This window comes from Colletes latitarsis, chromosome 9, assembly GCF_051014445.1.
Source record: "Colletes latitarsis isolate SP2378_abdomen chromosome 9, iyColLati1, whole genome shotgun sequence".
Classification (NCBI taxonomy): domain Eukaryota; kingdom Metazoa; phylum Arthropoda; class Insecta; order Hymenoptera; family Colletidae; genus Colletes; species Colletes latitarsis.
Genome location: NC_135142.1, coordinates 30,568,905 through 30,581,431, shown reverse-complemented (window position 1 = coordinate 30,581,431; position 12,527 = coordinate 30,568,905).

Sequence of the window (12,527 nt, the reverse complement as noted above, 5' to 3'; positions counted from 1 at the left end):
ACAGCCGCTGCGATACATAGCCGATAGGATCTTGTTGTTTGAACCTATCCATGAATGGTTTCGGTGGGTGAATGCAATCCCGTTCGACGAACGCGTAAAGGACGGGCTGTTCAATGCTCTCGTTCGCAACCTGGACGCGTTCAGTGCCGTGAAAGGATCCAGGATCAAGCGGACACGAAACTGCGACGGAATTTGATTACATTAGCATTCGACGCGCCCGAGATTATGGACGGTTTAAATTTTATAAGCACGTTGCCCGGGGCTAAGTTCGAAAGTTCAAGCCGTACAGTTCCGCGCGAATAACGAACCGCGCCAAAGTTGTCTGGCTTTTCGAACGTAGCCGAGTTTTCTCGGATCCGTCGAGCAATCGGTGGCTAGCTGTTGTCTAGAGGACGCTTGGAATATATTCAATTAAGGTTTACGGCGGGGATCAAGCCGCGAAAGTTTAATCCTTCCACGGATGGCCGATGGGTTCGACGAATCGCGTCGTGCTGTTTATACGAGACTTGAATTACTGGATAACGAGACACTTTGCCCAAATTGTGCAATATACCACTTTTTATTCGGCCCTCTCAAGAAACTGTTCTCCCCCACGGTCCAAGAGCCGTTAAGTCCAGGGTATAATAAACTTTATTATCTCCGTTCCCGTGGAAGTTATCGTTGTAATGGAGGTGGTCGTAATCGCGTCCAGAATTTTCGAAAGAATCGCTCCCGACGGCTGTTAATTATCCACGGTGGAAATTTCTTCAGATTCGCAAGAATCCGGAAGTACCATTTTAACCGACAGGAATTTATTTCAACACTTTGACTTTTCGCTAACCAAGGATTAATTCTTAAATTTAAATTTTCGCTAAAATTTCGTTGCAAATTTACTCGAAGACCCTACGAAATCACGTCCCTGTCGGATCGGGGTTGGAACCTTTTTCTAAATTCCCGGTGCAGATAATATTTATTCAGCATTCAGCGGACTTTCGAGTAAAAACCAACCTGACCTACATCCGCGTCGGGAGACAATCAACGTGTTAACATTAACTGTTAACGTTGGAGTCTCCGTTTCCGGCGCGGCCACCTTGAAATCCTTATCGACCCTTCCGGATGCTTTATCTTCGTTCTAACAGCGCGAGACGGTGTATTTAATGGTGCCACGTTTAAGCCGACGAGGATTTGAAATTTAAGCGCCGGGCAATCGATCTCTTTTTCTTTGTAAAAGGAAAGCGTTAAGGATGCATCAGTTCTTTCGGTTTGCTCGCTACCTTCTTTGTTCGTGGCTTCATTCCTTAAAAGGAAGCTCGTCGGGAGTATTTAATAGATGTATCTCTGGAACGGTACCCCCACTGCGATGTCACTCCCGGGCGAAGCTTGGTAATTAATTCAAAGACTCGCTTCTTGATAATTCGGATAATCGAGTCAGTTGCGACTGGACGAGCTCGGACAATGCAGATGGTAGAAATTGATAACTGCTGACATCGCTTTCCAGCGCATCCGGATGCAGACAGCAAATTATACAGGGTGAGGCGTTTAAAACCGAAATGGGGAAAGCTGCCTGATTTTGAACGGAACGAGATGTCGTTTTCTTTTTTTTCGGGTGCAATTGGATATTTTAAACGAATAAGAAACAACCTAATTGTAAGGTTTTATCCACCCTGAGGCATTTTTGCAAAAAAGCATTCGATATAGAATTATATTCTCTCGTGTAATTGACTATTTGCTGGAATAATTGACTAGCAGAAGCTTTCGATGCAACTCTTTGTATCTAAACAATTCCATTCGTGTTCGAAAACAATAGTTATTTTGAGTGGTCTGTTTCAAGCGCCCCACCCTGTGTAGTCTCGCAATGAAAACGTTTACTTTATCTGCTCGAAGGTGTCTCAATGGTAATCCATCTTAGTTTAAGAGGGTGGTTCTTTGCGAATTCAAAGGTTAGACGAGAGAGTGGAACTTCATTTTACTGTTGAAGCTTCCAGCAAAAGCAGAAACCGAAGCCGTAAAATATGATCGCGGGAAAAGGAAGTGCATTTGCTACCGTTTTTAGGACAGATTTAAAATAATTAATTTTTTAGGACGTCTGCTCGAATAATCCTCTAACGACGGAACTCTCAATAAAATTCTTGCTCAAAGCGAAATTCATATTTGCTTCGATGTTTCTTAGTAATCACATCTTTAAAAGTTCACGAGCTTAAAATTATTGCATCGTAACTTTAAAACGATATTTGGGGATTTAAACAAGTTATCTTTTTACCGGAATGGCGCATTACTCGAGCTACGGTTGCTACCGAAATGTTTAATTGGAAAAGCTCCGCAATCCCCGTTGACTTATTAATAACACAGTGCGCGGAGTTAGCGGAATCGAGCTTCACCGCGGAGAAATTTAGGGAAAGCAGTATGTACAGAATTTTAGTCATGTAATCCTGCATGGAGACGAAAAAAAATCGTTGGCGGAGTTGGAAAATATATCATTCTTGACCAGTGGCTGTCACAACTATTCATTCTTCGCGAGGGATTATCGCGCGATCGTTTCGAGCTCGTTGAAAAATTGTACTTTGAAATCTCGTCTCTGTGTCGCTGTTTCCATTAAAAACTGTTCGACGAAGACAGTGAACCTCGAGAGATTTATCTCTCGTTTTATGTAAATGATCAAACTTTACGGTACCGTGTCAAACGTCGTGAACGTTTGTAGGATTCGACGGCTATCCGTATGGGGGAAGGTTTCATCCCCTGAGCATCGAGTTAAACGAGTCGTAGCTTTCGAAAGTTGCACGAAGCTATAGCGTAACGAGTTGCTCTAAACGATTCCGCGTGTGTGTGCTGATTCGAGGGCTGGAACTTCGTCGAAACGAGAGGTTATCATTTCTCGATGCTTATCCAATTGCCGCCACAGAGATACGTAAGCCTTAACGGCGCAGCAAATGCCCAGAGGGGCGCATCTATGCACTTTGTGTGCATTCTCGCTTATTATGCACGCGATAGCGCGAGCATCTAGCACGCGGCAGGACATATTCGACGTGCATCGCCCTAGAGTTCACGAAGTTGTTCAAATTGTCATTCCCATTGATACGTAATTCGGAGTTATAGTATTTGGTTCGATAGAAATTTCGATCGTTGACTTTGAGGTGCGATAGAACATCAATTATCCTCATTAATTGGGCGACAAGACCGTTTGATTAATTCTTGGTTACAATCAATCCTGCGTCAACGTAATATTCGAGCTTTAAAAATTGGTTACTATTTTGTCCATTTCACATTTTCGGGATGATTTCGAATAACTGTAATAAAGGAATATATACTGAACGGGCATGGCAAATTTGAAATCATTTGGAATATTAGTTCGCGAGATACGTGTCAATAATCATACTTTGATAGAACGTCATTAGTCATGATGTTACCACTGCGCAAAGTTGATTACAGTTTACTGGTAAATTGAGGAATTCTTGACTCAATCAGTTATTCCTGGTTCGTAAACTTCGCCATTCGTTCGTAGAATCGATGCATCGTAAATTAATAAATATTCCCAGTAACATCGTGCACTTTGCAACGCCATAAAAACCTCCGTTGAAAGTACCAACGTGATGAAATATTAATTGTTTAGAAGCCTCAGTTCTCAAAGTCTCGACTTGAAAGATTTCTTGTCGAATACACGATTTACTGGTTCTTTTGTTTGCGTAATTATCCTCTTCTGTGCCCGTATAATAGAATATCAGAGTGTTTGTATAATAGATCATTCGGATAACGAAGTTTCGGCCATGTACTAATGTTTAAACGAAATTGTCCCGGATGCGAGGAGGCCGAGTGACCCGACGCCTGAAATAATTAAAACCAAATAATACGCGCGAAACGTGTTAATTGAACACATGTACAAGTACATGTTTAAACTGGCGAGAGCAAAGTGAACACGGTGACTCGATAATGCGGTATCGATTAAATACCAACGTCAAAATCTCAAAGAGAAAGCTTTCCATCGAAATTGTGCTATATTCATCGGATTCTCTACGATATATTTCCGTTTATTTGCCAAATAGTTCCAGATGAATCTATTCGTCGGTATTAGAAGAAAATATGTACGAATGTATATAGCTGTGCAAAAAAAAACAATAGTATTTTTTTTTTTTTCTTTTTTTTTGTGTACAGCTGTTTACATTCGCGGAAGTTTAGAGCTTAGAAAAGCGTTGAAATACACCGATCATCAGTCAAAGCGACGAACGGTTGGCACGGAACGCGCGTTACACGCGAAAACGGAGGCGAGTGAAAAGTTTGTTGATCCTTCCTGGTGAATATAATGGATCGCAGCGATCAAATTTTCGTTTTGAAATTCGAAGCTAGCATCGCAGCGTGCGGCGAACCCAATAAAATCCGAGCAATCGATTCTTCAGTTGCTTTTTCAGCGTGAAAAATGACAACTGTGAGTTTAAGTGACATTTAACGCACGAGTGTCGAAAAAATAGATAACGAAACGTCGAACGCTGCTGGGATATAGCTTTCCTCAACAACCGATACTTGGAACGATCGCGTAACACTATTCGTGTCTTAAATTTAAAAAACACAATTTACATTTATTGTACGATACATTTGTTGTACAATTTAAAATAACTATAGCGATGAATTGACCGACAAAACCTGGCACCGTTTGCTGTACAGCTCGAATATATCCTCAGTTTGATAAAACACCGTGCGTTCGTTGAAATATAGTATGCCAAAAATCACGCAAACGCTCGGAACAAGAGCTACGTGACCTCGTAGATATAACAATGGATATTGTTTGTCTTGAACATGCAATAATTAATCATACTTTTACGCCGGAAGCCGGAGGGGCCATTCGAGGCTAATTTTGGCCGAGGTCGAATCGTGATTATCAACTAACGATGTTAAACGCGAGCTATTATTTCGGCCATTATTCACCGTACAATGTACATCATGCTTATTCACATTTCCTTCGCCTTATCCCCTTCACAAGATGAGGTATTTGTGGCTATAAAAGAAGTCGAACAACAGAACAACCTGTAGACAGTAGTGGGATTAATGCATTTAAGTATCCACTAACGTTAATTTAATATATTCATGTTATCAAATTACTGTTCTCAGAAATCAGAATTTATTTATTATGTAACTTCCTAAAATTTTGATATCTAGGAATGTAATTCTAACTTACGCTCAATGAATTATAACCGTTGAACAATTGAAATATAATAGCGCGACAGATTGCAGAAGCAATCGTGAAAATTCGGCTGTCCTCCATTTACATGTTCACGGCCCACTGGTCCATATATGGGTCAGAGTGAATCCGACTCAACAAATATTACACATACGATTAAACTGAAAGCTTAATTAAAACGTAACTATATATAATAACACAACAATAGTAATGCATATCACTTAAAAAGAGAAGTACAGTATTCACTGTTATGAAAATTTATCGAATTGCTACCACATTCGAATGGCATTCGTAATTATCTCATTAAAAATATCGACATTGTTAAAACGTCTTGTCCATGTTAACGTTTTGCGTCCGTTAACCTCGTATAACGAAATTACCCTTTGTAGAACGAAGTTAAACTTCGTAAAACGAAGTTTGTTAACAGCAAATTCGTAACATCTCGATAAAAGTCCAGAGACTCGTGTCTACTCGAACTTTTAACGAGCTTCATCCGTGATTCAGTCAAGAATTCTTCTACATTGTGATTTTTCGATTAATAATCGGTGCAAGCATATTTCTACCCCCTCCCCATTGTCCTAGGTGACACATTCCGTCTACGAGTCCTGGCCAAATCTCCCTTCCGTCGGAGCTTTCCGTGGAGGTTAGCCGCAAATCGCACCACTCGGCATCCTGCAGAAAATTAAGCTTTATCGTAATTACCAGCTACCGCGACGATACAACGGCCCCTTCATCCTCGCCCCTCCCCCCTCGCAGGATGGTGCACCTACGCCATTAAGGATCTTTACGTCGTGCCATTTTCCTCTCGTATTTTCCAGCCTCGTAATTATCGTATGAATTAGTCATCTCCCCACCCCTCGTCATTCAACCACCGCTAATCCCCCACTTCCTCAGCGGTTCTAAACTCGACGTTACTTTAACGGCAAAAATTAATATCGCTCGAGCAAAAAATGCGAAATTAAACGTAAATTAACATAATTCATTTGCTCGATGGAAAGTTTTACAAGAAACAACACCCTCGGTCGAAGAATAGCATTTGTTCTCGTACTTTCCTTATCATTAACGTGCCTAGAAATTTCTTTTAACACTAAACCTATCACGACCAAGTTCTGGGTAGCTTCCGATGTAAATAGGAAATATGTAGCAAAGACGAAAGAAGAGAATCTCCAACAATGCGTATTAATAATACTAAAACTTTAGACGCGTGCTGTTCCGAAGATATTACTGTTTTATTAATAATTGAGCCACTGTTAGAAGCGGAAAAGCCTCCCCTTTAAAATGGCTTTTGGTTTATGTCGATCGGACTTTCCGTTTTCGAGATATCGTCGTGTAAAGAAAAGTATAATTTTTAAAATTCCACTATGCCTCGCTCTCCGCCTTACGAAGGCCTATTAAAGCGTATTAAAAATACATAAACTTTAAACCTGTGCAGTTCCGAAACTACTAGTGTTTTATTGATAATTAAGCCATCGTTAGCAGCGGCAAGGTCTCCCCTTTAAAATGGTTTTTGGTTTTTGTCGATCCGACTTTCCGTTCTCGAGATATCGTAATTTATGTAAAAGGTAATTTTTCTAATTCGACTATCTCTTTCTCCGTCTGACGCGTCGGACCTCCTTGTCGCTCGTGCGTGGTGCTGACCTAGCCCGCGTACGTGACTGTCGTGACCTAGTTTCGGCGTAGTATTTCCAAGAATTTACTACGCACTGTTTACTATCTACGCGCGCGCGAGTTCATTGATATCAATGAACGTAATCAAACGCTTCAAACCCTTCTATCTCCGTAACTAGCCACCGCATCGACTTGAAACTAAAAACGCTATATCTCCGGAACTAATAAAGCTATCGACTCGCACAAACGCTCATTTTAAAGGGCATTTCATCCCCCATCTGATGACTATGCCAACTACTATATTTTATGCTGTCTTCTATGTTTATTTTGCAATTTACTTTGACGTTACATACTTAAAGAAGTTTCAGCAATTCCTATTGATCAAAAATTGTTTATTTAATTGAAGATTAATTTAAATTTGTATACGGGGTGCTCGCATAATTACTATGTCATTTTTTCGTAAATAATTGTTTTCTCCGGAATTAACCACGGTATCGACTTGAAACAAAATTCGTTTTGACCTGTCATTGTAGGAATGGGTATACATGAATTATCGATCGGTTTAGTGTTGAATAGTACTAATATTTGTAAAAGCTTCGTTACACGGCTGCCAATTTTTCTCCACGCTATCGAACGTGTCGCCAACGAGCCGGAAGTCAAATTTGCCAGGAATTAGTCCCCAGGAAGCTCGTCTTAGGATGTGTTTACCCAGTTATCGTGAGCCCACGAGTGACGTAGCTCGAGCCGTCTAATTAGAAAGCATACCTGAATCAGATAGTCGCGACTGCAGTTGCATAAATACCGTGCGTGCCCGTTAGCCAAGCTTAATGCGCGGTATTTCGTTATCGCGAATAATAATCAGGAAGGTAACGAGGCAGGTACACCGACCGCTGTTTTTAATTGGCCGGACCACGCTTGCTTTGAATGGGACCACATCTCTCGGTACACACGTGACCTGAAGAGGAATTTAGCTCGACCTGTCCCACCGTGCGTGGCGCAACCCCGAGGAGCCCTAACCCTCTTCGGTTCGCGCAGCACCTCTTTCATCCCTCAGGAGAGCCAGTAAGCCAAAGCCAAGCAACGCTCTGCGGTGGCCGTTGCACACCGAAACGCACAATCTCCTCCTCTTTGTCTGTTCCTCCACCACCCACACACACACAGGAGCATCTCCATCATTCTCTTTCTTAGCAACCGGTCATGGAATCGCGGGGATTGGTAAAATCCAGACGTTGAATCGAGCGCACCCTCGGGTACGAAGATTACCCTCCACTCTTTTCTCTTTTCTCCCGTCGACGCGCACTGTCTGCACCCGTGCTTTCGCCAGCAAGATTTTTTTCCCCTCGTTTTTCTCCGAGACGTTCTCTCTATTTTTCCCACCACCCTGCGAACCGATAAACCCAAAGACGTTCGAGAGGCGACGACGACGCGAATTGACCGTTTCATTCCGCATCAGGATATTTTTATAGTATACGCTAGCGCCGGGGCTCGAGAATTTGTTGGTCGAAAGGAGCTTAAACTTTATATTCGGGAATGAAAAATAAATCGATGTTTGAGACGCGAAGCTGGGGATTACACGCGTTTCGTATAAAATAGAGAAACACGTGTAACCTGCCTAATCTGTATAGTAATAAATTCAGCATTACGAAATATAAAATATAAGGACATATCGAAATACGTGTCGTCTGTATACATCGTTTCGAAAACATTGATCACAGCGACAGTAATTACCGTGACAGTTCAAAAATTAACCGAGTATTTAATTAAAGTACGTCGTATCGATTTGCTGTCGTCCGTAATACGAAATTCGAAAATAAGTGGAAACGATGTGGCACGGAATAAAAATCTGCGAAAATCCAAGTAATGCGTTTATATAATTCCCGTAAACAGAAATTGACGGGGGAGTATTTATTGAAGCGAATGATATATTTAATGGAAACGGAAAAAGAACTGGAAAGAGAATTCGCTTTTACGTAATTCTTTGATCCTCGGATTCGCGTTTATATTTCCCTCGCGTACCTTTGCTAAAATATTCGCGATTAGAATTTGGAATCTCGAGAAATTCGCGTTCTTTTTCAAGGCTCGCACGAAAGTTTCGTGTATTGAGATGAAATTTTCGTTTCGCGTCTTTTCTTTTGTCTCGCAGAATCGGGAATGTGCGTCCCCTATTTTCGGTAGCAAAAATTCGCTCGTACAAAGGAGATCCCTCCGTGGAATCGAATACTCGCTCGGTGCTTCATGAATGTCAAAAGAAAGGGCCATCGTAAGGAGGCTGGATGGGGAATCCTGCACAAACTGGCGACGAAGTTAGGCGAACGCAGATAACGAATACAGGCTAGACACGTATCGTATTAACGCACTTCGTCGCGGAAACTTGCCGCACAGGATTTGAAACTGACGAACCAGAATCTTTTTCGGTTTTGCTTTGCTGTATCATCACAGACAGCGAAAATTGCACATTTTCTGTGCATTTTGCTAGATAATTAGATAGGTAGGAAATTAGATTTATTTAGGCAGGTAATTTAGATTTATAGTTAGGCAGGTGGTTGGTCAACCATTATGTCAGGCAGGTTATTTTCATTTGAAGAAAAATTCTTTTGAAAACTCTTTCAACTCTCTTCGTTGGTTGTGCAACGATCGTTGGTCACAGAAGATCTTTATTAATGGAGGGTGGTTGGGAATCGGTTAGGGTGGGTCTCCATTCGCAGCAACCTCCGCGTGGTGAGACCTGGGTAATATTATTTAGCGTTTAATTAATAATCGTATCACTCTTAGCTGGGTAATGCAATTATTAATTAAAAACTAAATAAAATTAGCGAATTGGCTGCGATCCGCCTTGCATAGGTCATTATCAATACAGAGCTTCTTCGCTAGGTTAGTTTTGATCCTCATTAGTTTTGTTTCTCACATTTTTGATTCTCCCAAGACTCTTCAGATAAGATAGTCTAATTTAATTTTCCCTTATAATACAAACGAAGATAGTTTGTTAACTTTATATCATTCAATTTACGACTATATTCGATATGTTCCAATATTGGAAACCTCGATACTGTTAGAAGAATAATCTCGTTGGTCTCCAGTTACCAATCTTTGTTCAAGATTGTTTCAAACAATAACACACAATATCTACAACGTAAGAATCAACTTTATTTTTCCAGAATTTTTCTTTCGGTTCGGTTTACTTTTCTGTAACTTTTCTATTTCTGTTCCTTTTTTACTCGGACGCTCGGATTTGTAAGTTCTTTTCTCCATTGAAAGTGATTAATTCTCTCGTACAAGAATTATCCTGAAATCCGACGAGCGTCGAAAATTTTCAATATTTACCTAAAGAAATAACCGGTGGTTTCTATCGACAATTTTCTTCTTTAATGCCGCGTGTTCTCGGAGCTAAAGCAGTGCCGCAAAGCAACGGCAGCCATCGCGAAAAAAGCGAATTGAATCGGAAAGCGTCTACGACCATCGCGGCAAAAAGAAACGAATGATTGAAAAACTAATACCGAAGACGTCGTGGTATTTCTATCGGGACACGAACTTCGTCGGAATTGTTATTAAAGTGTCAGGATTGTATCGCGTTAGCCGCGAGGATAACAACCACGACCCAAGGAAGTGGAAACACGATCGGAGACAATTACGAGCAATTTCTGTAAAAGGAGAAGCACGAGTTGCGTCTCCTTTAACGAAATCTGGGAAACCCAGAAGAAAATTTCGATCTCGCGAGGTGTTTCCCTGATTCCCCGACAGTAACTTCCTAATGGTTCGCTATTACGTTTAACCAACTATCAGGACGCCTAACTTTGTCCATGGTGAAGCTCGAGCTAATGAAGAGTAAGTTCAATGAACCTTCGAAAGCAGAACTCTTTTAACCGAGAGTAAAAGTTTTCTATACTTAAGTTTCGAAGAATCGCGAAATATTAAAGTGGCAATTTTCGATCAAATTTTAGGTTCGACAAACAAGGGTGCACTCTATCACAAAGACAAATTCCCCCTCTAATTCAGGGACGTATCTTTAAGAAATTCCTCAGCGACGAAATTTGAAGCAACTCCACGATAACAAGGGATAGTGATTAAAAGCCGAAGATCGATTTCAAGGATTTCCCCGAGGCAGTATCTGGACGCGTCTGGCATACCATTCTGATCGAAGTTACCTTATCGCCTCGTTCATCGAACTAGCCTAATTAATTCGACGGGTGGCATCCTCGAGGTAACTTTCGCTCATCTTCTTTATAACGCAATCAACCATCGAATACGCTTTGTTAATATCTCGTTTTACGCGGAAGTTGTTCGCCACTTTCGCAACTGTTTACCATCTTTTGTCTTCGGCGCGTGTTATAAGTAAATCACGATGTACCTATTTCCGCTCTGTGGCGGAAATTGCGAGAAAATTGAACCGATACAGAGCGCAATTAGCGCTTCGTGACAAACAATACACGCGCTAGCAGCGTCGAGCCCGAATCCAGGCACAATAGCGTGCAAAATTTCTCTGGTCACACGATTTTTTATTCTTCCATGTGTGTTTATTTGGAGAATTACCGAATTCTAGATCTCCCAACAATCTATAAAGCTTAAGGTACAAGTAATGTGAATAGTAAAAAATGCACTATTTATTAAACGAAGAAGCATCGTGTGAGACTCTTGTTTTCGTTCTGCTGGTTTTAATTTATTTTCATTCGCGTATCGACGAGCGATTCAGCTTTCGACAGTGACCGACTGTGTGCACAATGTGATTGCGTTGTGTTTTGCACTCGAATCCGCTCGGAAGTTGAAAGAACCCGCGGTCGCAATCAAACTTTTTGAGGGACATTGAACGAGTCGTTCTGGTTCCCCCTTTTCGTTCCGTCGAGCGAAACTTCGCGTTCGCGTTTTCATTCAACAAGTGCTTTCCGCGCGATTGTTACCAGTACGCCCGCATTCCCGGAAACAACAGACGAAACAAAAGGAAAAGGGGGGCGTTTAAAACGTAAGAACCGGACGGGACTTCGATTACGGTTTACTTCGTAGCCACTCGATTTCCTTTCGCAAACTTTCAATGTTACACGGATGTTGCAGCTTCGCGGTCGAAGTTCACCGGAGCACTTCGGTTTCTCGGTTAACGAACTGATAACGGCGGAAGCTGACATATCGAACTGCTTGATGAAACTTGGAGAATCGACGAGAAACAAACTTTCCCGGGCGCAACCCGGTCCCTCGACATTGAGATCTTGAAAATTCTCCCCGATAACTTCGGAAACCGTTCGAACACTTCGAGAACGTTAGAGCCGATAAAACATTCATTGGGGTTAATTTATCATAAGAAACGGTGGGCCTCGAGATAGATTACACGAAACGAAATTCTTTGGAAAAACATTATACAATTCGCACTTCTTATTTCGCTCGAAGCGATGTATTAAAATCGAGATGTTTAAATGCATACGGTTCGACGCTAGACAATTTTTGCAAATCTCTTATTGGAAAACTCTTTGGGTTTATCTTTTGTAGAAGCGAAACTATGCTCACTTTTAAGAGTAAGCATTAGTTCGATATCATTTCTATCGCTAACGACCCTTGGACGTCCGTGTTCTCGCGGTCCAGAAGTTTTTAAGAATGAAAGAGGCAACGTATCCGTCTTTGCGTGGGTTTCGACCCGACCGACCTTATTAATATTTATCGTCGGGGGCGGTAACAGTAAGAAAGTATTCTGGCGCGGAGTCAGAATACTTTAAAGGTCGAGCTGGGAGATCCCGGCCGGGTTAATACCCAAAAAGCTGCGCGGCGTCGAACCTCAACGAGACCGTCGGGG